We start from the raw sequence: 26,461 nt of genomic DNA on the forward strand, positions 1-26,461 counted from the left end.
TGGCGTTGACGGTTTCGTTTGTTATTAAAAAATTTAACGCATATCAGTAAAAGAACATGGATCAAAATTTTGTATTTTTATACATCTTCATTTTTAGTTTTAATCGTGTGTCGATAGATGGCAGTGAATTTACTGTGGTTACAAAATTTACTATGACAGTACCGCTCTTATTATATCCTCTTCGTTACAACTATAGCTTTCGGTGAACGAAAACATTGTGAATTATAATTTTCAAATTAACGGCAGTTTTAAGTAAAGCTTATAACATAGTTGCAAGACTCGTGATTTTCTACGATTACCGCTCAAGTGCCAGAAAAACAAGTTTGTCCACGTTCGCATATTTTCCTCACTGGCACAGTTCTGTCACGCCACACTGATTCTTTAAAAAACATCGCAATAAATAATTCAACGATATCTACCCGACTGAATTAATACACTTCTTGCACTACCATTTATTTCCATCTGATTTCGTAAACGCAAAAACGTAATGTATTAAAAACCATTAACAACACGGCCTCTGGATCGATACTCCAGCGCTCTGCCAACTGAGCCACCAAGACCTCATACATAGTCAGCAAATCTTCCCACTATATGGGTCTAGGGGACCCTAGCGATATCTACCGATTTAGTAATATTAAAAATTAATTTAGAATGGGTGAATTTCCAATATTCCAATATGACTTGGAACTCCGGTGGCCGTTTTAGAAGTGTAACACTCTTACGGTAGACATCGCTAGGGTCCCCTAGACCCATATATTGGGAAGATTTGCTGACTATGGATGAGGTCTTGGTGGCTCAGTTGGCAGAGCGCTGGAGTATCGATCCAGAGGCCGTGAGTTCAAGTCTCACCCAAGGCAGTAATTTTTCAACTTTTAAATTTATTCTAAGCTTAATAGCATCGATCGCAGACGTTTCTGCTTGTTAAAAATTAATTCATTAACAACACATTTTAATTTCAACCTTAAGACTACTTAAAATCTAGAATTCAACAGATTTCACGTCTTTTTTTTCAATACGTAGATCACAATTTTATTTTGTTTTATACCTATCTTATGCTATTCTAAATAAAGTCCTCGTAAATAGAAATTGCAATAATGTAAACAAATAAGACAGTCTCTCTCGCTACAACGTAAATCCGTAAGGAGTTAGTTTAGGAGGTGCAAGCACGCACTGCTTGCCCTTAGAGCTGGTCAAAGACGCCTAGTCTTACTAAGATGGCATATAGTCGAGAAATTCGGACGGGCACCGCCGTGGCGGGGTGGCCTAGGGGTTCATGGCGTTAGCCGCGATAGCTAAAGACGCCGGTTCGTATCCGGCCTTCACTGGAGGGCTTCGTCACTTTTTCTTTAATATATGACATCTATTACAGTTTTTAATTTATATATAGTAGTGTGACTACTTAAAAAAAACAAATCAAAATATTTAATAAAATAATTTGATTTGTTCCCAAAAAACTTGTTCAAATATGACAGATTTTGTAAGCGTTTGACACAACCTAACATTTTTACCAAGGTTATTTTCCCTGAAATATTAATAATTAACATTTAATTTAACTAAAAATTTATATAAATAAAATATTTAAGTATATAAACTGTTGATAAGGTCATGGTTGTCCTTTTAAAGAGCGAGATTACGAAGTAATAAAAGTAAAATGGTTTGTTGACATTATTTGCAAGTTCTATTGACGACGACTCACAAGTTACAACTATTATTCTTGAAGTATTAGCACAGAATAAGTAAGTATTATCATACAGAACGGCCACACACCGCCCCGCCCCGATTCGAAGTACCTCGCCCCGCGACAGCAGATTGACGGCCGTTTGCCGGCCGCTCAGTACTATTTTTAAGCAACTTACTCACACTATGACGCATGCCACGTGTACAGACGTGCCGTTCCCACATAGAAACGCAAGTGATTTTTGATGTATAGCGTGTCCGCCCTGTGGTATTAGGTTGAAATTGCAATGGCACTTTAAAATCTTATAGAATTTTTCGAATAATAAATTGCGAATTGAAAAAAGAACTGTAAATCGTATCAATAAAGTCGATAATGGAATGACGGTATATTTTACTAGAAGTTTTTACGTAAAATGCACGGTAGTTCTTGATAGTTGAAGACTTAATTGGTTCACTAATAGGGTATTAATGTGTATGTATTGACATTCTGTAATAAAACTTTATGTACAGATAGCAATCATGGTAGGTCTTTTAGAAATAGGTCTGATTCTTACTTTTATGTGACATCACAGAAATAGCTATTTAGTTAACCAGGGAGCAAAGATGTTGTTTAACCGGTCATAATCACTAGATACGATAACAATACGAGATCATTTTGCAGTTCGATTCGAGAAACCAATTGTCGAGAAACCAGTTGTAAGTAATATCTTATGCAAATCAAATAGATCGTTCAAGACGACATTCGAAATCGCGGAAATGTCAAATTTGACATGACTTTTTTAAATATCTCGTTATCGTTTCTGTTTCATATCTAGTGGATATCTAGTTGATATCTAGATCATTGTTCGAATTGGCCTGTAAGTAATCTGTGCCGTAAGTCTCCGGCAAGCTCGGAAGAATTTCACCTTCCCATACAAACGGAGTTCCGTTCTCATTTTAAAACTACGTGTTGGATTGTAATAAAACTTTGCACATACAATGACATGAGGTATATCTAGGTCTGAAGTTATTTTTTATTTATTTTTTATTTTTTATGAAATAGGAGGCAAACGAGCAGACGGATCACCTGATGGTAAGCGATTACCGCCGCCCATGGACATCCGCAACACCAGAGGGGTTGTAAGTGCGTTGCCGCCCTTAAAGATGGGAATACGCTCTTTTCTTGAAGGTTTGAAGGTCATATCGATCTGGAAATACCGCAGGCGACAGTTCATTCCACAGTTTAGCTGTGCGAGGCAGGAAGTTTCTAGAGAAACGCACAGTTGAGGACTGCCAACCATCTAAGTGGTGAAGATGGTAATGTTGTCGCGTAGGGCGATGGCGAAAAGAAGCGGCAGGGATTAATCCGAACAATTCCTCGGAGCACTCCCCGTTATACACGCGATAGAAAATGCAGAGCGAGGCCACATCTCTATGCAGCGCCAAGGAGTCAAGCCGTTCCGAAATACGCTGGCAGTCGACAATTCGAGTCGCTCTTCGCTGGATGCGGTCCAGAGGGAGAAGCTGGTATTGGGGTGCCCCTGCCCATAGATGAGAACAGTATTCCATGTGTGGGTTTATATAGCTCTAGTAAAAACAATCGAAATAGAGCATAAACAAGTTTTGTATAAAAAACTTAAATTCGCTGTATTTTTTACTATGGTATCTGAAGCTACATAAACTAATTGCAGACCTAGATATACCTGATCCTATTGTAAGTACTATCCTATTTCAGAACAATCTAGCTAGTCGTTTTAAAATGAGAGCGTATATAACTACGTGTGTATGGATAACTGAGCTTGCCGGGGACTCTTAAGAGGAAAGGGCACGACCGATTCTACATACAAACGTATAGTCCCCATTTTCCTCTCTGGATATTGATATCATGGAAAATATTTTTACATAATTTGATGTAGGTATGTTCGTTCGTTTGACTTTATGTCGATGTTTAGGGTTCCGTACCCAAAGGGTAAAAACGGGACCCTATTACTAAGACTCCGCTGTCCGTCTGTCTGTCACCAGGCTGTATCTCATGAACCGTGATAGCTAGACAGCTGAAATTTTCACCGATGATGTATTTCTGTTGCCGCTATAACAACAAATACTAAAAAGTACGGAACCCTCGGTGCGCGAGTCCAACTCGCACTTGGCCGGTTTTTTTATTGTTATAAGAACTAGGCGCGGCAAACAAATTACATTTGAAAATGAGAGAAAAATCAAACGAATGCTGTTTTGGACACTAACAAAATATTTATTTGTCTAAATAGGGCATTTTCTATGAAAAGGGACCTTATTGTCGATGGCGCTTACGCCGCACAGCGTCGCGCGGCATTGTATTTATATCGGAACATCGTTAATAATGGCGTGGGCGCCATCGACAATAAGGTCCCTTTTCATAGAAAATACCACAAATAACCAAACCAAACATAATTTTAGGACTTTGAGGCAGCCCTAAAGTATGTAAGTATAACATAAACCACTCAAAAAGAAGTAGAAAGGATCAAACGAAATACATTACAATATGAAATCGACGCTAAATCATTTTGATTAACATTTTTATTGATCCGTTTATAGCATTGTCCTGGCGCCGATTCGAATTTACACATATGCCTATTTGATCTCATTTTGAATTCAAATATTATTTCACCAGACACTTTATGTTCTCTTGCTACAAAAGGCCCAAAAATAAAAACATTCTAAATGAAAATATAATTATGTAATAAATCAAATAAAGGTAGAGTTAGACCAAATAAGTCTGCACCGATTTGGATAGATAAATATGACACCGAATTAGTGTAAGACTGTTAACTTGACATATTGCTGCCATCACTTTAAATATTAATTGACATTCATTAAATAAATAATAATTATAATAATTTGACAAGTTAATTCAATCAGACATTATTATATCGGTGCATTGTTGACGTTGCTATTGTTGAAGTTAGTAAATTAATTTATGAGACTAACTAATAGGTTACTAAACCACTGATACGCTAATATGTTAATTTTATTATGTTACCTTAATTACAATATGTAGACTAGAATTAATATATTTAATAGAAAAACTGTACTATTGTGTGCCCTTACAGGGTGTCATGAACTGGCTATATAAAATTTAACGCCTTATTATGTACATGACAATGCAATATTGAATAAATGACTAAATGACTAGCTTTTAACTTTTTACACTTCTCATCTTATAGGTTATGGATGGTATAGAAAGGATCGCAATCTCTTATGGCAGAATTGTTGTAAAAGTGACCGCGTTAAGCTTTAAATAATAGTTCCTAATCTCTCCGGTGGCGCTAGTTAGGCTCTGGGACATGAGTAAAACATGAACCATATAAGGCAACAAATAACCCGACCAAATTACATAGGTTGTTTTTGGTAGTATTTCGGTGTACGGTGGCGCCGCCTAATTACTGTTTTTTGATGGACACTTTTCATACATAGAGATTTGGCTCCTTTATACAGTCTCCATGTTATAGGTAATTCTGTGTTTTATATGGGTGCTTGCCTGAAATAAAAACAATTTTTTATTTTATTTTATTTATAGCACGCAGTGCAAGTGTTATTTTAAACGTCAAACTTCTAGGAAATTATGACGTATAAATAACATTTGCACTGCGTGTGCTAGGTATCAAAATTGATGCAGACTTATCTTTGTGTAGCTCTTCCAAACCCAATTTATTTCATGTATTAGAAGTATTATAAGCTGCATTTATGATACATAAATAAATCATTTTTATTATTTTTTTCTTTTTTTTTCATTAGAATTTTTTTTCAGCCCTTGTCACGAAAAAAACTCCTAAACCTGCAAATCTTCAGAAAAAATGCGTCTGTACGAGGTAACGTTTTCTTTAGTTTCAAATGCACCACCTATCTTTTCTGCTTTGCCCTAAGGTTGATTGGTAGAGAATGCGTCATGGCATCAAGTTCGCCTTTTGTACATTAAATTTTTCATTTAATTTCATAGTTTCAATAAATAAATAAATAACCGGTACTTAAACAACTTAATGGAATTTTAATAACAAAACTTCCGTGAGACACAGACATATTAAATATATTAATAACGGGTCACTCACGTGTTTTAAGTCCTCCTGATGACGCTCCTCGGTACGGAGTGAAACATGTCGAGCGTTTTCGACTTAAAACACGTGAGTGACCCGTTATTAATATATTTAACTTAATGGAATGTTCCATAATTGAATTGTAGTGTTCGAATTGCGTTCCGAGTTATCAGTAAATGTCCCGTTTTTAATTAAAAATCGATTTTTTGCCGGATTTTACGATCGCTTCACGATTCTTAGCCTTAATCAGTATTGTTTCGTTTATTGGTTGACTATATCTATAAATATTTCATCGAGAGATGACGATTATTAATAAAATTAATGAGTTATGTTAATTTAGTTTGGTAAACCAGATCTTAAATATTATGTATATTATGTTATGGCTCACTCTGCGGCCCAAGCCCAAATGATTTTATGTATTATACAACTGAAGTAGTAGTAGTAGTAGAAAAACTCCTTATTGTACAAAAATAAACATAAAACACGAGAAAAACGCATCATTTGTACAAAGGCGAACTTATCCCTTAAGGGATCTCTTCCAGTTAACCTTAGACACGTTATCATGATTTATTTCTATTGAACCAACCTAAATATTTTTAAGGTTTTGTTTGTGCAAACATAATCTATATAGTTTCCATGTATCTTTTTCATAGCATTTGCCGAAAACGTGTAAAAATCCATAAAAAAACCAGCTAAGTGTACGAAGGGTTCCGTACTATTACGCAAAAAACGATAAAAATATCACGTTTGTTGTACGGGAGCCCCACATAAATATTTATTTTATTCTGTTTTTAATATTTGTTGTTAGCGGCAACAGATTAGAAATACATCATCTGTGAAAATTTCAACTCTCTAGCTATCACGGTTCATGAGTGTAGCTTGGTAAGAGACGGACAGACAGACAGACAGCGGAGTCTTAGTAATAGGGTCCCGTTTTTATCCTCTTCATGTTAAGTAACGTGTATCTGATACAATGGCAACGCACTTACAACCCCTCTGGTGTTGCGGGTGTCCATGGGCGGCGGTAATCGCTTACCATCAGGTGATCTGTCTGCTCGTTTGCCTCCTATTTCATAAAAAAAACAACCATATATTATTTCTCCGAACCACATTGGTGTCGACTGTCGAATGGCATGTGTGTATGTGTGTGTTCGTTATGATCATTTGCATTGTGTGACAGTGACATGAGCTTTATTAACTATTTATGGATGGTATAGAAAGGATGCCAATCTCTTATGGCAGAATTGTTGCAAAAGTGACCGCTTTCAGCTTTAAATAATAGTTCCTAATCTCTCCGGTGGCGCCAGTTAGGCTCTGGGACATGAGTATAACATGAACCAACAAATAACCCGACCAAATTACGTAGGTTGTTTTTGGTAGTATTTCGGTGTACGGTGGCGCCGCCTAATTACTGTTTTTTGATGGACATTTTTCATACATAGAGATTTGGCTCCTTTATATAGTCTCCATGTAACTATTCTTCACTTTATTGGTGTTGAACAAATTAACAGTGAGCATGAGATATATCGGAGCGGCCGGTGCTCAAAAATAGTCGAAAATGCACTTGCATAGCGAGAGATGTGCTTGTTAAAAACCAATAGAATATTGTACACTAAAGCTGCGCTGAGCGAGGATAGATAAATGAAGTATTTCTATTGGTTCTTAGCAATGGAAGTGATTGCTCCGCATCCTCGCACCGCTCTGTGGAAACTGCTGCTCAAATATCACATACACTAACACCCTGATAATAGAGGAGTGTTTAGATACTTGTGAGTGCCTTGGCCGCTCCGATATATCCGATGGCGACGGTACCAGGTGGCTCACTCCGCGATTTCGTCGCGTCGCTACAAGTACATGCGGACCACACCAATTTTGGTGTCTAGCCATAGTAGTTGCCGCGCACCGCTACGGAACGGACGCCTGCTCGCGCTTGCGCCACCTAGCGGTCATATCTGTCATGAGTGAATTTCTGTACCTATAGTACTATTATTTATTCTGTGACGGTACTAAACCCGACGGCATAAGTTAAAATACATCGATTAATCATCTCGACCCTAATTGGCAACACGTGCTGACATTGTCTAGCGTCTAGATCGAGCCTGGAACCTATAATCACAACTAGCAGCTGAACGGTCAGCTGCCCGACCTAGACCCAGGCTATTTTTAGACCCAGGTGCCTAATCGGATGATAATAACATCAGTAACGGTACTAACGGTACAGGCAAATGTCATGGATGTGTCAGGTGTTATAAAATAAGGTCGCTATCGAACCTGTTTAAAAAAATTATGAATGATCAGTATACACGGTGGCTAAAAAGAAGTGCATTCCTGTTGCCAGGGAGGTTTTGGGATTATACTGAGCAACTTTTTTATACTATGGGACCATTGCATCGGAAACCGGGAAGTGGGTCAAATTTAACTTGCAAGATTTGATTACAGACAGACAGACAACGGTACAGTTGAAAGTAAATAAAAGCTTGTAAAAATAGACACTATTCACAATTAGTTTATCTTAATTTCAAGCCAATTATATTGAATGTTTCCGAGCTAGGTTTCCTAGGAAAGCCATGTGAAAACTTTCTATCAGATGTACCTTTTACTGGGCCGAACGTACTAATCATTTAGTTTGACTAATCATAAGCCTTATTATGAAGACTTAAGGACTATCATAGGTTAGTGAAAAGGCCGTAAGTATTAATCGTTCTTTTAATTGACTAATACTGGACCTTATTATAACGATATAAGGACTCTAATTGGTCAGCAATGTATGTATTTATGTGGTGAAACGCGCGCGCTTCGACGCATTCGAAATGCAGTAATTGTTTGATAATAGGGAAATTAGACAGTGTCAGGCTTTGGTAGGTTTGCTGTAGATTGGATAATTCATGCAAGCTACCTACGAATAAAACGTGCATCTGAATTCTATAGCAAACATGAGTGCTTATAGTATGAATTTTCTCAAATGATTTTTACGCCTCGCACTCTAATCTGTTAAACAATAGTTATTTGTTATACAAGGGTGCAAAGTTGTATTTTACCCGCGAGTGTGGAATTGAAACACGACCAAGCGAATCCTGAGCGTAGCAAGTGTTTCAACACACGAGAAGTAAAATACATTTGCACCTGTGTGTAACATAAAACTTTTCACCTCACTATAGCGAGGAAAGTGCAACATCCACAGGCGTTAGATCATCTTCATCACTGAAATCACTCATTTTTTTACGATATTATAACAAAAAACTCTGGAAATTCTGTATTTTTACGTGAGAAGTTTTTAAGTAAAAATTTTGTTGACAATGTTGACATTTCTGACGTATGAAATGTCAATGATGCGTTTTGAAATTGCATCGACTCAACTTGTGCGTTCAGAATTATATTTAACATCATTATTAAAAAACAAACGTTTCTTATGGAACTTTAAGGTTTATGACATAAAATCATTAAATAAAGCTAAATTTGGTATTTTTTATTAGATTCTCAAACCATTTGTTTAATGATAATTAATATCAAATGAATCATTATTATGAGCGTTTTACGTTTTGTTATCTGTCAAGCTGCTTAAACATGCTCCATCCAAGGTCAAATTACTTTCCCCACTAGTGGATAAAATGCGTTTTTCCCCGCTTCTTTTAAAGGATAAAAGACAACTTTCCGAGCTAGTGAGGGGAAAAAGCATTTGTTTCTTTTGTTCAGCGGTTACCAATGCTACCGCTACTGACTGAACGGGAGCAAAGTCATTTAAAAAGAAATTTTACCGTCCTATTAATATGGTTCTAATTTATGTAGCAGCACTGTATTTGATGCAACCACGGTGATTACCTTTTGTATTGTTTTGCGTCGAAATATCGGGAGCTCATAAACAATACAAAAGGTAATCACGGTCTATATCCCGGTCAATATAAGTCTAGTGACAGATTTATGGACTGGATGCTTTCTCTCTCTTAAGAGCTCCTAGAGTTAGACCAAGAAAAGTCTGCATTGATTTTGACAGCACACGCAGTGCAAGTGTTATTTTAAACGTCAAACGAAATTATGACGTATAAATAACACTGGCACTGCGTGTGCTATCAAAATATCTGCAGACTTTTCTTGATCTAACTCTAGTCCCTTCCTCCATATCGTTAACTGAATATATTTGAGCCTTAATCCCAATACATAAGGCCCAGTACGGGTCACTAAGCGATGTGCTATTTATAAGTAAATGCACCAGGAAGCCAAGTCCCGTTAGTTCGCCCTGGGTTCGATACCCGGTAATGTTAATTGGACATGTTTATTGCTCAAGCCGTTATATTGAGTTTTGCATAATGGCTTTAATAAGTCTTGGAGTGAGATATGGAACGAGAAATGGTAGCAAGATTTTTTATAAGTTAAAGGCGAGTGCAGGCGAGATTTTTTTTCGCACCATCTGATTAAATGATCAATTTAAATGTGTGCCCAACTAACAAAGTGATCCTACGCAGATAAGTGTAACTTATAAGTCTTATAACTAAGAATTGAAGAAGAAGAAGAAGATTGTTTTAATAATATATCGATATCAGCCTGTCAGTTAGAAGAAAAATTTGACAGTTCCGAACAACTGACAGGCCGATATCGTCCGGCGGAATGATAAACAGTGGGTCCCTTTATGGGCCCCACCCAGGCCTGAAGTAAACGAATATTTAATTTAATTTAATAAATCAAAAAAATTAATGAAATTATATTGATCAAATTGTTATTGTGACGGTTACGTCTGAAACAGGCCTTAGGACCTACCGTTAAACTTATAACCTTAAATTCGTATACATACATATTTTAACCTAGAATTCGAAGACAAGGCCTCAATACATATATGTAAAACGCATGCCTAAATATTTTTTAATATATTTTTTCTACTCGTCGACTGTAATGGTCGAATTAAGATTTCGTGTACCAAACTGTAATGGGTACTTTTCGTGTATGGGCTCCCAACTCAACTATAATATTCATTTCGAAACGGTTTAGTCAACTATAATGAATTTGACCAATCACGTGGCGCCGTGGTCCAGTGGAAAAGACACCAACGCGCGACTATTTCATGAGTAATACCCACGTAATACCTATTCATATATTATGCACGCGTTGATATCTTTTGTACTACTGAGATACTTACCTAGTTTTCTTTAATTATTTAGGTTTTATAGTAGAAAAAGTATTATTTTAGATGACTCGTAGACAAAGTACATACAAGTGATATAATCAAGCTTTCAAACTGGTACCTTCATTAGACCACTCAGCAAGCTTCGTGGCCTAAACACGGTACTCGACTGAAAAGCTCTCTATTATATCACGATTGTATAAAATACTAACACGTATGTATAACGTCATATTATAATTTCTTATGAAATTTATAACTTAATTGACACAATCTGCCACCGGATAAAAATACAGTATGATATTGCCTGTTTTCAATAGGTAAATATCATGTTACTACACTAATTGGAATTTTTATGGTTTTTATGCTTTTTACGACTTTAATCGCGCGGTCATTTTGATTTGTTGGCTGGTTCACTATGGAATTAAAACATGTTATGTTAATGAAGAGTTTGTTTTATTTTTTATGACAATGACAAGATGTAAAAGAAAATTGTGTAGGCGAGATCTTAGATGGCAAGGTAGATTGTACAGCCATCATATAGGATTATGTTATGAAACAGTGTCCTTAAAATAAATAACTAAAAACTATTCCCCTGCGGCATGGTGCCGTAGATGCTGGCAGCATTTCCTCGCTGTATCGCAATACTTATTCTTTGTGCGAGGAAGCTGCTAGTTAATTGTTCTACATATTGAGACATGTCTTTTTATTAAGTTTTTAGAGAGTTTTTAGATACTTTTGACGCATAGTCTGATGCTGACTTTTGGTGCTGATTGTACTTATGTATGTTAAGGGGCCCACAGACTATCAGTCCGCCGGACGATATCGGCCTGTCAGTTGTTCGGAGCTGTCAAATTTTTGTTCTAACTGACAGGCCGATATCGTCCGGCGGACTGATAGTCAGTGGGCCCCTTAATGTATAACTTACCGGTCAATTCGAACAACGTGATAATTACTAGATACGAGAACAATACGAGATCTAATAGATACGTTATAGTTTAGTTCTCAACTAGTTATCTTTTGCAGTTCGATTCGAGAAACCAATTGTCATTTCACGCTACAATTATTGTGACGTTTTGGGATATCCATCAGATATCCATTGGATGTCTAAGTAATATCTTAAGCAAATCAAAGAGATCGTTCAAGAGGACATTCGGAATCGCGGAAATATCAGACATGACTTGTTTCTGTTTCATATCTAGTGGATATCTAGTTGATATCTAGATCATTGTTCGAATTGGCCCGTTAGGATGTGATATGAAACGAAGATATAAAAAGCGTAAAGATGGTATCTCTAGCGGAAGATTTAATAATTCGGCATTGAATTGCTAATTCCGAGAGCCGAGTCAAGAAATTATATTTCTTATTCCTACCTGGTTAGGTACTAAAATCCAGTGGTTATTAAAGACGACTTGTGTCGTTTTGGATTTAAGGTAGGTTTTTCATTAAATATACCGTGTGATAAGTATTGTTTTAAAAAGTGATAAAAAAGAAGTTGTGATAAACATTTTTGTATGGTGTTACGACAGTTTGGTATTAGAGTTGTTACCGAAAGAGGGCGTCAAAAATATGTATAGGCATCGTAGTTTTCATAAATATATATGTGAAGGGTACACGGAAAGAACATGCCCAACTAGCAAATTATGCCGTAAGAAAGGCACCATTACGTTTCTCTTTCAGCTATTTGGTCGAGATATAGCTGTGTAAACGGTCGAAAGAAGGATCCGACGACGTTCTCTCGACGCGATTTGGGCGCACTTCTTTCAGCTTTTTAGTTGAAAGAATATCGTAATAGTGTCATTGAATAGCCAAATAGTTGAAAGATAGTCATCAGAATCGCTTTCATTCGACTTATTTATCGTAAGATAGCAGCGCGGTTGCAATCACTCGACTTGTTTATCGTAAGATAGTCATCAGAATCTCTTTCATTCGACTTATTTATCGTAAAATAGCTACCGCGTGACGGCCGGGTTGTCAAATTTAATTTTAGTGACAGAAAATAAAAGTAAAAGGTTATATATGTTGTAAAATTTTACGCCAGCCATAATGATATTAGGTAACTTTGACGACACTAAGTCGTAGGTCGTAGGTCTTACTTTCACGTGCGGAATTAAATTTTTCGTCTACATTTCTTAAATGTTAGTTAAAATTTTCATGGGCCGCATGATTATTGAATGGAAAATTAGTCAGAAATAATATTAATTTAAAAGTTAATATGAATTCGCCATTTTTTCATCTCACTTGTCATCCTAAAAGCATTCTTTCAGCTTTTTAGTCGAAAGATGGATTTGAGAATACCTTTTTTCAACGTAAGTAGCGACATTTTGTGTTAGTTTAGGGGTCTTTAGGGTGAATGTTAAAAGGAAAACCATTATTATCCACCAGTACGGGCGGGGACCGTCTGATTTCAAACTCAGATTTCTCGGTTCGGGCGGAGTACGTCACTTTCTGAGTACGTGACTTTCGGAGTACGACACTTTCAGAGTACGTCACTTTCTGAGTATGTCACTTTCTGAGTAGGTTACTTTTGGAGTTCGTCACTTTCTGAGTATGTCACTTTCTGAGTGACCTACTCAAATTTTTAATCTAATAATTTGATTTGTGATTTGTTTGTGTAAAAAACCAGTGATATCCGAATCAAACACGCGTAGTGACACCGTGAGTGTAGTGTGTTTGGACAGACCAACGAGTGTGAACGCGACCGGACCAACAAGTGTGAATGCGACCGTTGGTAACGTTGAAAGTGAACGCAGCCGACGCGCAAGAATGAGGGTAGACAGAGCGCTGTCTACACAACTTTGACACCCACCCGCTATCTTCAGTCACCCGTGAACATGATGCATGTAACTGCGTCGAAATATCGGGAGCTCATAAATAATACAAAAGGTAATCACGGTCTATATCCCGGTCAATATAAGTCTAGTAAAACTATAAAATGCAAAAATACCCACATACTAAAAATAACGAACCACGATAGCATGCAAAATCCATTCATAAGGCTAGTTATACACTACAATTATTTTCAAGTAAAGATATATATATACGCAATAAAAACTACGCCGGCTCCAACCCTAAACCTCGGACCCGAGAAGATTTAAATCCCTCCTAAATTGTAGGAGGGTATCCCAATATGGGACCGGCAACAAACTCGGCGGGACACATCTTTTCAAAACATATTATACTCGGAATATCCAGCATCATCCAACACTAGCACTAACACTATTCTGTTGGTCGCTACGCTCTGCGCACATATCTAGTCGAAACGCAGCCTTTGCGTATTTGGGTTCATGTTTACGAACTGTGAAACCAGTCACTTAAGTCAGTCAAGTCACTCATGTTTGCAGCCCCACTTTACTTGTGTGGCTCCAATAACTTTGCTTGTCCACTAAATTCGTCACACGCATCAGTTGTCATGTAAGCAACAACCGACTTAAAAGATAATCGCGAACAAACATACATACATACATAGATACATACAAACATACGGGTCAAACTGAGAACCTCCTTTTTTTTTGAAGGCGTATTATAAACTCGACGCATTTTTAGGGTTCCGTACCCAAAGGGTAAAAACGGGACCCTATTACTAAGACTCCGCTGTCCGTCTGTCTGTCACCAGGCTGTATCTCATGAACCGTGATAGCTAGACAGTTGAAATTCAGATGATGTATTTCTGTTGCATCTATAACAACAAATACTAAAAAGTACGGAACCCTCGGTGCGCGAGACCGACTCGCACTTGGCCGGTTTTTTACGAATTTTTGGTCAATACATACTAAAACACAGTACGTAAATTTGAATACCATTTAATCTATATCCCTGCCCGCGCAGCATGGTTTCCCCTATCACTAAGTCCGTCACTTTCGCACTCACATACTTGTTAGAACGTGACAGGCATGGTGATAAGCGTACTGTGCTAAGACTCCTGGTTATGGTCACATATTTAGAGACAAAACTAGTAACTAATATGCAGTTTGCAATTTTTGTATCCAAATGTGTGCACCGCGCCAAACCGCGTACAGAATCCATTTGGTATTTAGGTATTTACCACTATAAACCCAATAACAACAGTAAAATTTTATTTCTTTACAAAAAGGTCAATTTTATGCAGTAGAGCTAACGCCCATGATACTAAAATATTATTAAATGAATTGTTAAATCACAGTAGATGAGGCTCTGCCTACGGACGAGGCTGTGATACTCAGCTACACAGCCTACACACATCAAAACGAAACAAACATGTCAAACCTCATACGAGTATGATAAGTAAGAGTAAGACCTATCAAATATCTTTTTCCCTCACTAGCTCGGAAAGCCGTGTTTTATCCTTTAAAACAAGCGGGGAAAAACGCATTTTATCCACTAGTGGGGAAAGTAATTTGACCTTGGATGGAGCGTGTTTAAGTAGCTTTTGACAGATAACAAAACGTAAAACGCACATAATGGTTCGTTCGATATTAATTATCATTTAATAAATGGTTTGAGAATTTAATAAAAAATACCAAATTTAGCTTTATTTATTGATTTAAAGTCATAAACCTTAAATTCCATAAGAAACATTTGTTTTTTTACATGATGTTAAATGTAATTCTGAACGCACAAGTTGAGTCGATGCAATTTCAAAACGCATCGTCAGAAATGTCAACATTGTCAACAAAAATTTTCTCACCGACTCCGACACGTAAAAATACACAACTTCAAGAGTTTTCTGTTATAATATCGTATTATTGTAAAAAAATGAGTGATTCCAGTGATGAAGATGATCTAGCGACGCCTGTGGATGTTGCACTTTCCTCGTTATAGGGAGTGGAAAAGTTTTGTGTTACACACGGGTGCAAATGTATTTTACTTCTCGTGTGTTGAAACACTCGCGGGTAAAATACAACTTTGCTCCCTTGTATAACAAATAACTATTAGGCTATGAAACGTGATCATCTATCTAATGAAGGCTGCGTAATACCCAGTCAATTTTTTAAATGTAGAAATGACTAACAATGAAATAGGCTTTGGAAGGCAGTCCAATTTTCTTACATTACCCAATTAAAGGTTTCACAACAAATTAACAAGAGGGGTGCCGCACTTACGGACAATACTATTTCAAAACACTAAGACAATGACTTGAATCAGTTGAATCGCAACATATTCGTAGATATATGCAGTATATTGACTTACAAAAGTTTAGCTTAACCTCCTGCCTACTCGTGTATCGTGTTCTTAATTTGAACTATATACCACATATATAACGGCGGTCTATGTCCTTTGAGTAGGACAAGGACAAACGTAGGCAAGAATTTTTGTTAGAGAGCCGTGGCAGAAAGACGGCATAACGCTAAGTAACTTACACCAACAGATATAAATGGGTCATTCTCTGGGAATATGTCTGCGGTTGCGTCTAATTGCCGCTCTTTTCATACATATTGTATGGGTATAATAGACCGCAGACATATTTTTTGAGAATGACCGATATCAGCTTTGGTTTAGAGATCTCAACTCTCATAAATTATGTTATGGTGAGTCGAAATGTTACCAGGTAAAAGTTTCCCGATATGATAAAATTATGCCTTTTTAATGTATTCCTTTGCTTTAGAAAAAAGGGGAGCTAGAGGAGCTGGTTGCGGTGCCCAATATACTTAATAGGCGAGATCTAAGCCACACGACTCCGCTGGCTCGGTCACCTGGATAGGATGGGAGAGGATCGTGCTGTGAGAAAAGCGTGTGGGGCACTCGGGTGGAAAACGTCCGCCTGGGCGTCCCAGATACCGCTGGAGTGACGAAGCCCTAAAAGACCTGTCCGCCCTCGGAATACCCGGCGTGAAGTGGCGCAGAATAGGGCAGTGGCGCTCTCTTATGTCGGAGGCCAAGGTCCTTTTTGGGTCACTGAGCAAGTGAAGTGCAGAATTATCCAAGTAATAAATAATAATAAGAAGTTGCTTAATATAGTCTCAGTTGAAGTCAACATACTGCGTTCGTCGTACGCTGCGTCCGAGACTCGGAATTGGTTTATTGCACGCGTGGGAATCGGATTTAAGTACTGTTTTTGTAGCTTATATAGTTAGATCAAGCTAACTAGTACCGTTAGCTTGATCTAACTATATTAATATAAGCTACCGTTTTGGTAGCACACTGTGAATAAATACATTATTTGAGAAAGCAAATATTATCATGCAATGTGCCATACATAAACCTTGTTGACACCAAATCCAAGATCTCGCGCCAGCAGCTGCAGCTGTAAAACGTAATCCAATTCAAAACTTGCGGATCGTTCGCCATTCATCACCATTGATCGATCTAGGAAGTCCGAAACATGATCTGTTGCGCAACGGCGGTATTCTAATCGCTGACATTTAGAGCTGAGTCGAACGGCAAGCTTGTAGGTACAAGTACCAAGGGCGTCTTTTTTCATTTGACCACAGAACAAGTTCGACAACGGATCTCAAAATCGCCATTAGGCCTTTCCACTGAGACGGAGATGAGTGGAGATGAGAGGAGACGTGCGGGAATCAACCAATAGCATTGATTCTCTACTCCGCTCCGCTGAAGTATAACCAAGATAATGACGATTTTGATTTTGAGGCAGCCTCAGAGCGTTTTCACATTATCCGATCCGATATCAGATGTAGGATCCTAGTTACATTCGCTTCCGCAATATCACAGTTATCGGTAGTATCGGATGTAGGATCCTACATCCGATAATGTTGGTCCGACAGCTGACGGGGGTCCGACATGGCCTCTCCGATATCAGATGGCGCCTATGAGAAAATAAGCTGCTAAAGAGTGCCCAAGCATCAAGTCCGCCTTTTTGCATTAGGATTTTTTTATTATTAAAGATTGTGAAACGATCTGACACTAATCGAAGTTAAACTATCGTGAGACATTATTTTTTTTAATACTACGTCGGTGGCAATCAAGCATACGGCCCGCCTGATGGTAAGCAAATATTTAGATTAGTACGGTTTCACTCACTATTATTTTTAGTCGCTTTTGGCGACATGTTTCGGATTCTTCGGGAATCCTTCTTCAGGCACGAGTGTCCGCGGCGGTTGTACGTCGTGCACACCCCACCCGCACAACCGCCGCGGACACTCGTGCCTGAAGAAGGATGCGACGATGATGGATAGAAAGCGACTAAAAATAATAGTGAGTGAAACCGTACTGATTTAAATATTTTGATCTGACACTAGTTCGACTCACTGCGCTCAATAAGTAATGGGAACCGCAAAGTTGCGCAAGCGTCAATGGCCCGTGACCACCCGATTGTGGCGCGACCTCGCGCATCTCAATTCGATTCACCATCGATTCATATTCGATTAACGCAAATATAACCCTGTTGCATTTGGTAATAAGGGTGGTTTTTGATAAATTCCATAGATTCATATCATCATTTATTTTAGTCAAATATAACTTTTAGGTGTTTGGCAATAAGAGTATTTTTATTATATTAATGGCAGAAGCCCTTTGACAAATGATAGAATTGTAGAATTAAAATGAGAACGGCACAGTTGTTGTACCTACTTATAAACTATGTCGCAGGTTGTTGTTAAAAATCTGTCTGTTTTACGATTTAAGTAAGCAATATCTTAGTACTGAGTGACCAAACGTCCTAGATTTCGGGACGTCATCGACCCATCCCTGGTTCTTTTTTGATTACCTACCACTCTCTAAGTAAGCAAATATTTTGAAAAACCCTGAAACCCAAACTTTGAATGTGTTGGCTGAACAGACGTTTCTGCTTGTTAAAAAACCGGCCAAGTGCGAGTCGGACTCGCCCACCGAGGGTTCCGTACTTTTTAGTATTTGTTGTTATAGCGGCAACAGAAATACATCATCTGTGAAAATTTCAACTGTCTAGCTATCACGGTTCATGAGATATAGCCTGGTGACAGACAGACAGAGGGACAGACGGACAGACGGACGGACAGACGGACAGCGGAGTCTTAGTAATAGGGTCCCTTTGGGTACGGAACCCTAATTAATAATTTGTTTCTCTATAAATTAAAGATATACACTTTACCTCAACGTATGACCTTTACGTTCATCATGTAAGATTAGAGTCAGCTCTAATGGCGGATATGTGCATCCGGAACAAGCCTAATCTCTAGTGTTTAATGCTGCGATTTCTTGTGAAATCTATTGTTTATATTATCTTTGATTTGATGTGGGTATTTACGATAAGTAGGTTGAAGGTTGCATTGTAAAAACACAGTACAGTACAATCCGCATATAATGACGAAGGGAAGTGACAAACAAGTCATACTAAGCGGATGTCATATAAAGCATAATTGATTAACTTCTTATTTTTGTTACTGTCTCAAAATTAATCTTAGATTCTATTGTGAGAGATGAGTTTTATTAATCTTGTACCAACTATCAACTTGTCACTGACTAACTAAAATAACAATAACAAAAATAACATCATCACGCACCATCACCACGCACGCACCAAACGTCCTCGCAGGGAAAGACGCGGGAACGTCCACGAAAACCAGCGAAATGTCAGTATAACCGTACATAATTTCATGAAAATAGGATTTATAGGTCATAGTAAGCGATTTGTCACTATAAGCATAGAGTAACTTATACTAGAGCGGTACTGTCATAGTAAATTTTGTAACCCCAATAACTTCACTGCCATCTGTCGACACACTTTAAAACTAAAAATGAAGATTTATAAAAATACGATAAAATGTTTTTAACTATAGATAAATGATTTTTTTTATTTGCATTAATTATTTTTATGATTTTGACCCATGTTCTTTCACTGATATGGGTTAAAATTGTTAAATAACAAACGAAACCGTCAACCCCATCTATACGACTGTAGGCCAAAACTAGTAGCGCCCTCTGAACGAGAATCAAATTTTCTTGATTTTCGAGGCACGTTTTTTCCTTAGACTGTATCCATCTATTACGGAGTTATATCTATCTTTGCTATAAGCGAAGTCATCTTATCCGACTTTGTCGCAAACAAATTTATATGAAAACCAAACTTCGCACAGTAATTATGTCATAGTAAGCGGTTGGTTTGTATAAGCGGAGTCATAATAAACGGATTTATTATTTGGTCGATTTTTTTAATCCTGTGTGATACAATAGCTCTTAAACGGATGAAGTCAACCGGGATAAAGGCGTCTCTAGTGATAAATGCGTCTTTTGAAGATATCTTAGAAACGCAACATATTATAACTACTATAACCGTCTGCATTAAAAGTTCAGTGACCACACTTAGAACAGAGAGGGTTGCAATAGTTGCAATATTCCGTTTAGAAGAAATCTTTAAAAGACGCATTTATCTCAAGTGACGCATTTATCCCGTCTGACTATTCAAATGTTTTTATTTGAACGCAGGTTTTCTTGCGGTCGTTAAGACATGTTCTATCAATATCGGTTAATCCGTTTCATCGCGTTAGGGTTTTTTTATATTTTTAATTTAATCATTCAATCCATGGTTGGAGGTACCTTTCCATATTTCCGGAGCTCTCACTTACCTGGAAAAACAAAACAAAATATTAATATGGATAAAAATTAAACTGCGTCAAAATAGTAGGGATGTTAGTTGTATAAAATGCCTGGCCCCTATTTCACCACGGTAACAGGTGCAACAATTGTCGACATCGTCACAGACCTCAATAGGCTACGGTAACCGCTTACCATTGGACGTGCGGTGTGCTTGTTTGCCACCAACATTTTAATAATAAAAAAAACTCATTATATCGCCAATAAATAAGTACTTATTTTGCGAAGCTAAAGACAATTGTCACGAGACTTAAAATAATTTTTGGGAATTCTTGACAGGAAATGAGTTTTGTGTACACAACAGATTTGTAAAAGAATTAGTTTTAGCACCCACGTCGGGGTCACGCAGGTCAAGTCGTGTAACTGGCTACCGTGCGCGTGCGCCGCTCGGAAGTGTACTACAGTTAACTGTACACAGTTATGGGCTCAAGAGGATAATGGACGACAGCTAAATACAAACGTAGTCCCCATTTTCCTTCGCAAATATCAGGGTTGGTCCCATAGTAAAAGTTGCTGAGTATACTCCCAAAACCTCCCTGGCAACAGGAATGCACTTAATTTTTGGCCACCGTGTATACATTTTAATAGGGTCTCTAATGTCTCTATTGTTTCCCATATAGTTTTAAGTCATAATGTATTGTTTTGTTTGTCCACATTTTCGTTAGTCATAATTTGGTTTTTCTCAGAAACGCGTAACTTTTCAGGATTGCCATAAAACCAACCTAACCTATCTATAGGATAACCTGTAGGCCGAGCACATGATTGGCGCGACAGTATCTCGCCGCGAGATAGACTACCTGTCTTTTACAAACTGTATGAATGAAAAGGGGACGGGTAGTCTATGTCGCGGCGAGATACTCTCGCGCCAATCATGTGCTAGCCCGGCTGAGGAAAATCCTGAAAAGTTAACGGTTTCAGAATTATGACTAATGATAATATGACAATCATTACATTATGACTTTCAATAATTATGTCAAACAAAGGGACCCAATTTTATTAACAAAACTTCCGTGAGACGCAGCAGACATATTTAAACACAAACACACACACACACACACACATACTAAGCCATATTATAACGCCGTAAACGAGGGTAGTTTCTCGCCCCCCCCCCCCCCCTGCCGACACCGGCGCCCGCGCCGAGTCATCGGACGCGGAGGGCTGCGGCCCACAGTCTGCGCCGGTCCGTCACCGTTAACGCAAGCTCCTGATGACACTACTCGGTATGGAGTGAACTAGTTTTTCGACTTAAAATACGTGAGTGACCCGTTATTAATATATGTGACCGTGTATACATTTCTGTATTTACCGAACCGCTCCCAATGTCGTAACACCGGTAATCGTATAACCTGGCCCTTAGAAAGTACGCTAATTGTCTATGTACGGTCATTTCACCGACTTTCACTAAGCCCTTAGTCCGAGGAAATTCTGCATTATGGCAAAGATAGATATAACTCCGTAATAGATGGATACAGTCTAAGGAAAAAACGTGCCTCGAAAATCAAGAAAATTTGATTCTCGTTCAGAGGGCGCTACTAGCTTTGGCTTACTCTCATATACGTGCTCATATAGATGGCGTTGACGGTTTCGTTTGTTATTTAACAATTTTAACGCATATCAGTGAAAGAACATGGGTCAAAATCATAAAAATAATTAACGCAAATAAAAAAAATCATTTATTCATATTTAAATACATTCTATCGTATTTTATAAATCTTCATTTTTAGTTTTAAAGTGTGTCGACAGATGGCAGTGAATTTACTGGGGTTACAAAATTTACTATGACAGTACCGCTCTAGTATAAGTTACTTTATGATTATGGTCAATGCAGATTGCAAGGTGCGGCAAGGAAAGTTGAAGTCACGATAACCTTGTAGTGTTAGTCGGCGTTTATCGTGGCTGCTTAGAATCCTAAAGCGACATTTAGTTAGAAAGAGTAAACTTTATCATCGACTCCGAAATAATACTTATAAAAGTTATAAATATAACCTAACTAGCTTTTGCCCGCGACTTCGTCTGCGTGGACTTAGTAACAGCAGCTAAACTAAGTATACGACAAACAAAAGTATAAGCAATGAGGATATAATAAGATAGAGCGGTACTGTCATAGTAAATTTTGTAACCACTGTAAATTCACTGCCATCTATCGACATAGATAGATAGATAGATAGATATATTCTTTATTGTGCATAGTTAAAACAAATTTAGATACATTATAATTAACATAGCGAACTAAGCAACAACAGGCGGTCTTATCGCTAAAAAGCGATCTCTTACAGACAACCTTCAGGTAGTAGAATTTACCGTATGGAAGAAATAAATGGGTAGAAAAATATACTTTAAAACTAAAAATTAAGATTTAAAAAAATAAGTTAAAATGTATTTAAATATGGATAAATTATTTTTTTATTTGCATTAATTATTTTTATATGATTTTGACCCATGTTCTTTCACTGGTATGCGTTAAAATTATAAATAACAAACGAAACAGTCAACGCCCTCTATACGAGTGTAGGCCAAAACTAGTGGCGCCATCTGACCGAGAGTCAAATTTTCGTGATTTTCGAGGCACGTTTTTTCCTTAGACTGTATCCATCTATTACGGAGTTATATCTATCTTTGGTATAAGTAACGAAACTGGGTCCTGTAACACAGGGTTTCCTAGCTCCGGACACATGGCCGTGATTTATTGTATACTCAAATTTGCACAATAAACTTTTTCCATTTTTATTTTATAGCGCCTGGAAAAATTCTCATAGCAATTATTCAATTTAAGCATATTATGCACACAAATTAGCAGGCACTTCATTAATTATCTCAATTCCACCCCGCTTTTTACTTTCTTATGGGATGATTTTCGGGATAAAAACTATCCTATGTCCTTCTCAGGGACTCAACCTATCTCTATGCAAAATTTCATCTAAATCGATTCAGCGGTTTAAGCGTGAAGAGGGAACACACAGACAGAAAGACAGACAGACAGACAAACATACTTTCGCATTTATAATATTAGTATGGAGTATGGATAACGACCGAAGCTGGATTACTAGTATTAGGGTAAAATATAGATAAATTAATTTATCGATATAGGAACTCTTTGTGTCATTAAATATTGCCCCCTAGAATCCGATATCTGCTAATAGGTAAAAGATATTGACGACCGGTCTGGCCTAGTGGGTAACCCTGCCTGTGAAGCCGATGGTCCTGTGTTATGGCTGTTTTCTATGTAAGTATGTATTTATCTATACACCGTGTTTTTTTTTTGATTTCCGTTAATTTTAAGGGGAGATTCTTCAGGTTAAATAAAGTTAATTTCTCTAAGAAACTGTTGTTTTAACTCTTACGGTTTTTGAGATATTCAATAAGTAAATTTAATTAAACCTGTGTAAACAATTCTTCATTGCCTCCAAATTTTATTTATTTTTTAAGTTTCGTCAGTAAAGAGTTTTCCATTGATAGCTATTCACTACAAGAAGGTTACTGAGGTTAGTTAGTTTGACAGTTCCGACATTATCTACTTTTCTTTCATTATGTGTCACACTAACTTTTACGTAACTCTAAAGGACCTTTACGATGCAATATTCATTTATTTTGTATGAGAAAGGAAAAAAACATTTTTTCGAATTTTACAAAAAGCGATATACCAGGTAGCTTCTATTAATGTACCAAGCAACGTGTCGAATTTAACGGAAATAAAAAAAACACGGTGTATACGAGTAAGTATGTATATCGTCGCCTAGCACCCATAGTACAAGCTTTGCTTAGTTTGGGGCTAGGTTGATCTGTGTAAGATTTCCCCTAATATTTATTTATTTATTAATAAGGTCTTTACTGACTTTGCAACAAGTCGCATGCGATTTTAGATACATTCATTACTTACCGGCTAAGTAAGTACAACGAATCACGAAATCAAAATCCGCCGTGAATCAAAACTCAAATGAGATTTGTTGCAAGGTTGGATGACTTTAATAAGTTCCTAATGTATGCAAGTATGCCAGTATGCAAGTAAGCATACATGTGAGTTTTGATTCATGGCGGATTTTGTTTTCGTGATTCGTTGAATTTACTATTTCTTAAGACGCCATTTTTCGTCAACATTCGCAGCACTACCTACTTTGTAAAGCTGTACAAATTTTATCCCTTTCTTACAAATGCAAAATTAAAAAAGACAGATTGTGACAAACGATAAGTATATATATATATATATCCACGCTATCTCTATTTATCAGTTACCTGGATACATATTTCAAGTTTCATTTCATTCACGCACCAACTACCGAACTAATTGATTTAATACCAGCTTATAACATTCCTTAAACCACGCGAATTTCGACCGTTTCATAACCTGCGTACAAACTTACATTATGCAGCTTGATTATTAAAATCATTCCTAAAAATAACTTTGTTAGATTGTAATAAGGATTACGTATAATTTTAGCGGCTGCATTTGATTTACAAAATTATTGAAAGATAGATAAATTAAGAAGTTCGATTTTATGTCTAAATACTTCGCAATAAGATACACAAGTAAGTTGATCAGGTGTATTAGTTTTGTGGTTTTTTGAGAAGATTGGTCGAAATCACGCGAATGTCGAATAGAAACGTAAGGAATTGCATCATAACGAGTCCAATTCGATTCGGAGTAATCGGAGTAAATCGAATCGGTATTTGTGTAATGGCTGTTTTAAAGGCAGGCTCAATTTTTTTTATGTATGTGTGTGTTCAAGGTATACAAGATAATTTGAGCTTCGGTTATGATATTACAGTGGTTATAGTTTAATAGAGTCATTATATACTGGAGTTTAATAGAGTCATTATATACAAGAGTGTAAACTTAGCTACGTTGTACATATCACGTTTTCTATACACTTACTAATTAATACGTTTCACGTTACATTCACGTTTCCCATGCCAGTGGGGCGACACTCCTCCTTTCGGGCATTCTCGGCTCCGTTCGGCTCAGCAGTGCTCCGAGCAATTATTAGGGTTGGCACAACTTGCCTGTTCGCGTTGCCTGCTGCATCGAACAACGCTGGAGTCCGTTTCGCAGAATATGTCAAATGTGCAATAACAACCTGGTCTCGCTTGACATTTTTAACGAAAATCGTGCAAATTTCAAACGTAAAGTAAACTTACTGTTATGAAGCATTATGTACCTACTTCCTTAAACTTTGCTTCATCATATTAACGAAATAATTTTGGCCCAATACAAACTTAGCCTTACATTCATCATAATAAATGTGTAGTTCTCAAATGTTATGTGATTGAATCTTGTCAGCACTGTAATTACTACTATAATCGTCAGTGTATCATTATTAGTTTAGTACCTATCTACTATACCTACCACACATGTTATAAGTACCTCAATCCGATGACAATGCCACTTATACACTCTTGATTTATAAATCTTAGTGGGAATTGTCTCAGGATGTAGGTTGCACCTATTAATGTAAAAACCATTCTCTTCGTTTTATATTATCTTCCTATGTCTGTTTTTTTCCCCAATAAAGAAAAAATAAAATAAAAATAAAAACTTGACGTCCCTTTGCGTGTACGACCAATGAGATAATGACCTGAATTTTGACAACCCTAAATAGCCGAAAGTACCATAAGAAAGGGAGAGCATGATTCGTTCCTGAATCGCTGTCAAACTTTGGTTTTGTAGGAAGTTTCCTTTCTGTACGGTAGTACTACATTAATTTAAAATGACTAAAGGAACATGTTTTCATACTTTATTCACGGTTAAACTGAACTGAACTGCTTCTATAGTAGTTAAAACCTTTGTATAGTAAGGTATGATTTCCGATGCTTGCCCCAGTGTTACAGTTTGAGAACCGGTCCACGGTAACTGTCTACGGAACTGGTTTTTGGGTGTGCAACGAAGACTGACAGGTGGTAAATTAAAAAAATAGACTTCAATTATAATTTTTGGTATAATTTCTATTAAGCTAGGTTAGAAATTATACAAAAAAAAGCGTACGGCACAGGTACGTATATTACGGGCCAGACTATCCGTCTGTCTGTCGGTTACCTCTTCACGCCTAAACCGCTGAACCGATTTAGTTGAAAATAGGCTAACATAAACATTACTTACCTTCTAAATCAACATACAAAT

General features: G+C 37.3%; 1 protein-coding gene and 1 non-coding gene across 3 annotated transcripts in view; one reads left to right on the forward strand and one right to left on the reverse strand.

Moving 5' to 3' along the window:
• The window catches only part of LOC134750954 (rhophilin-2-B), a 173,330-nt gene that overhangs the window by 46,374 nt on the left and 100,495 nt on the right, over window positions 1-26,461 (reverse strand). The window lies entirely within an intron of this gene.
• Trnad-auc (transfer RNA aspartic acid (anticodon AUC)) lies at window positions 785-857 on the forward strand. The gene has a single exon. It is a non-coding gene; the product is annotated as a tRNA-Asp (tRNA).

Source organism: Cydia strobilella, chromosome 21 (assembly GCF_947568885.1).
Source record: "Cydia strobilella chromosome 21, ilCydStro3.1, whole genome shotgun sequence".
Taxonomy (NCBI): Eukaryota; Metazoa; Arthropoda; class Insecta; order Lepidoptera; family Tortricidae; genus Cydia; species Cydia strobilella.